The sequence below is a fragment of the Sinocyclocheilus anshuiensis genome, unplaced genomic scaffold (genome assembly GCF_001515605.1).
Source record: "Sinocyclocheilus anshuiensis isolate Anshui unplaced genomic scaffold, SAMN03320099.WGS_v1.1 scaffold495, whole genome shotgun sequence".
NCBI classification, from domain to species: Eukaryota; Metazoa; Chordata; class Actinopteri; order Cypriniformes; family Cyprinidae; genus Sinocyclocheilus; species Sinocyclocheilus anshuiensis.
In genome coordinates, this window is record NW_015552586.1 from 641,089 (window position 1) to 645,034 (window position 3,946).

The 3,946-nt window shown below is 34.9% G+C and overlaps 1 pseudogene; it reads right to left on the reverse strand.

Annotated features, from left to right (window-relative positions):
* The window catches only part of LOC107665455 (bone morphogenetic protein receptor type-1B-like), a 59,388-nt pseudogene that overhangs the window by 8,275 nt on the left and 47,167 nt on the right, over positions 1-3,946 (reverse strand).

Here is a 3,946-nt window from a genome sequence, read left to right on the forward strand (position 1 = left end):
ATTGCCCCAGCCGCAGCAGCGCTTTTCTGTCCAGTGTGGTGGATTTGAGGTAGTCGTACAGCGAGCCGTTCTCGTGATAGTCCGTGATCAGATACAGCTGCGTCCACGAGCCTGTGCCCTTGATATCCGCTGCGATGAAACCTGACGGGAACATGGGAACGGACAGATCTGTCCAATCACAACTAGTCCTCAACCGATAAATCGGCCAATGTTTGACAATTCTTTTATTTTAGACCTGATCTGACCAATCAGAACTAGTCCTCAACCGATATATCGGCTGACATTTGCCATTTTTTTTATTTCAGATCTGATCTGACCAATGAGAACCAGTGTTCAACCAATATGTCGGTCGATATTTGCCATTTTTTATTTTTGATCTCATCTGACCGACTGCATCTAGTCCTTAACCAATATATTAGCTGATATTTGGCTCTTTTTTTATTTCAGACCTGATCTGACCGATCAGAACTAGTGGTCAACCAATATATCGGCCAATATTTGCCAATCATTTTATTTCAGACCTGATCTGACAACTAGTCCTTAACCGATATATCAGCCGATATTTGGATTTTTTTTTTTTTTTATCTCAACCGATATATCGCCTGATATTTGCCATTTTTTAAATTTCAGATCTGATCTGACCAATGAGAACTAGTGTTCAACCAATATGTCGGTCGATATTTGCCATTTTTTATTTGGATCTGACCTGACCGATCACAACTAGTGGTAAACCAATATATCAGATGATATTTGCCTTTTTTTTTTTCACATCTGATCTGACCGATCAGAACTAGTGTTCAACCAATATGTTGGTCGATGTTTGCCATTTTTTCATTTGGATCTAATCAGACCAATCAGAACTACTCCACAACCGATATATCGCCTGATATTTGCCATTTTTTTAATTTCAGATCTGATCTGACCAATGAGAACTAGTGTTCAACCAATATGTCGGTCGATATTTGCCATTTTTTATTTGGATCTGACCTGACCGATCACAACTAGTGGTAAACCAATATATCAGATGATATTTGCCCTTTTTTTTTTCACATCTGATCTGACTGATCAGAACTAGTGTTCAACCAATATGTCGGTCGATGTTTGCCATTTTTTCATTTGGATCTAATCAGACCAATCAGAACTACTCCACAACCGATATATTGGCCGATATTTGGGATTTTTTGAATTTTTCATCTGGATCTGATCTGATTATTCATAACTACTGAGCAACCAATATGTTGACCAATATTTGCCATTTCTTAATTTTTTTTTGTTCTCTTAGGCCAATATGTCTAACAGTAGTTGTCAGAAATTGTTGCACTTTCTTTGCTTGTTGATAAAAAACACATTTTCACTTCAACACACAATTTCAGAATCAAGAATATTCCATTTAAATCATTATTTTTATTTAATTGTTTTTTTATTCATTTCACATTCTTTATCATAGTTATTTACACTTTCATTTAGAAAATATTATGTTATTAAATAAATATTTAATTTTAGTTATGCATTTTTTTTTTTTACTATCCAGCTTACTAAGATATTGGCATTGGTCATTGAAAAATCCATATCGGTTTACCACTAATCAGGAGCTTCCTTACCCAGGATGTTCTCGTGTCTCATCAGGACGGTCTGGTAGATCTCGGTCTCTCTGAACCAGCTGGCCTCTTCTGTGGTGAAGAAGACCTTGACGGCGACCCGTTCGCCCCTCCAGCGGCCCATCCACACCTCGCCGTAACGGCCCTTCCCGATCTGCTTCACCATCTGGATCTGTTTGGCGATGGTTCGCTGCACCTGCAGAGGAGATAATGGGATACATTAACACGAAACCGCAGCGTCTGATGTGACGTGTTACTAGATCAGCAAAACTTGGAAATTCAGCAAGAGTATAAACATTTACTACTACAACTACTTGCACACTTTCACTTCTACATGTTGTATGTGGGTGTTCTATAAGGAGTCCAAAATTAACACTCCAAACAAGAGTCAAAATTGACTTTGGTGAGCCAATAAAACGTATCTGTTAGCTGGCATTTTATGATCTGAACTGATTTCTGCATCTTCTGATTACTTTAACCTCAGCAGAAACATTACCATCAGTAATTTATCTTGGATGGTTCAAGGTGTCTTCAGATTCAATTTTAAGTATGCCTTTTCATAAATATTTTTTAATATACAGTCAAATATTTTACTAAAAACAATAAATATATACTAACATATATATTAATATAAATATATAAAAACTATATATTTATACTTATAAATTAAACTGAAAGCACACAAAAATACACTAAAATTATGGGAAAACATGGCTTAAGTATTACAGTAAATAGACAGTATAATACAGTAAAAATTGATTTATTTTTGTAATTTTTCAAAGTTCTGTATAGTTGTCAGTTATTTTTTTAAGTGTGTATATTTACATTATTTTTAGTCAAATATTTTACTGCAGACAAAAAAATTTATGAACAAGTTAAACTGGTATTTACACAGATTTATTTAAAAAAAAATTAAAATTATGACTAAAAATTTTTTTTAACTCGTACCATTTAAGTAATATTTTTGCTTTTTTTTAACTCTGCATAATTTTCAGTTTAATTTTTAAATTATATAATGTTGTTATAAATGTTATGTTTGTCTAAAATATAATATATTAATAATAATAATAATAATAATACATTATTTTAGTAATGTAAAAATATAAAACATTTTTATTGGTAAGGTCGCTGGAATTAGATCTCACACTTCATCTGCTAGCAATGAGCTGATCACTCCTGTCGATCCTATTAATCAGTTGACAAGTTTTTTGCCTACTTCTCTACAGAGGTGTTTTTCAGAGTTCGCTTAAAGCTCATTTGTTTTCTCTAGCTTTTGACAATGTTTTTTAGCTGTGTATGATATTTGTTGTTACTATTATTATTTATGTATTTTTCTTTTTTTCTTTTATTTTACTATTATTATTTTTCATTTGTTTTTATATTATTCTTATTTTTTTTCCCCTCTTATCTTTCTCTGTACAGCACTTTGGTTCCAGTCGTGGTGTTGAAAGTGCTTTATAAATAAAGTTTGAGTTGAGTTGAGTTGAGTTAATAAAAGTTGTAGATAATCAAAACCGGACAATCAGTCTTTTTGTTCTCAAATTATAATTTTTTATACAGCTGGTTAAAAAAGTTGATAACTAACTTGTAATACTAGTCTAAAGCAACTGACCTCTGTTGATTATCATTGATATGATCAAATAATAATTCTAAATGATTCCACTGTTACAGAGACTAAACACATCTAAATCAAAATAATTTAAATTGAGCTATGTAAAAGAGAATGGAGTTTCCTGGTTTGTGTGGAAGGTTAAGACTGGACTGATGTTGTGATGTGAGTGTCTGACCAGCAGAGGGAGTCCTGATCCGCTGCCGGAGCTCTGAGACTGTTCGATCAGATCCTTCAGAGATTCTCCAGCAGGAATGAAGCTCTCGTCCTGCTCCAGACCCATGCTGTAGCGCGCCCGCATCCCCTGACGCTGATATCTGACACACATCAAACACGGGACATGAATTCAAGTGACTGATTCCTGTAAAGAAGACTGCTGAGAGTGATGAGGATGAGGAGGATGCTGATGTACCTGCGGTAGAAGTATATGACGAAAACCAGCAAGATGAAGCAGACGCCCATTGAGGAGAACAGAGCTATGTGATGAATTCTGCTGTCCTGATCTGAGAGACGAAACACTTCAGTCACGTGTGTGTGTGAGAGCATAGAAACACACAACAGCTTCATCTGAGGTTTATCTAGTTCATCATGACTAGTTCTAGTGCTGAGAGTGATGTGCTGAAACTACTGTCTTAAAGCAATAGCAGCGTGTTTTTCACAGTCAAATGCACAATATTTTGAGGAAAATCATGTTTCTCATTCTGTCGTTCTGTTCTCAGATCAGTGTGTGTTCAGCAGG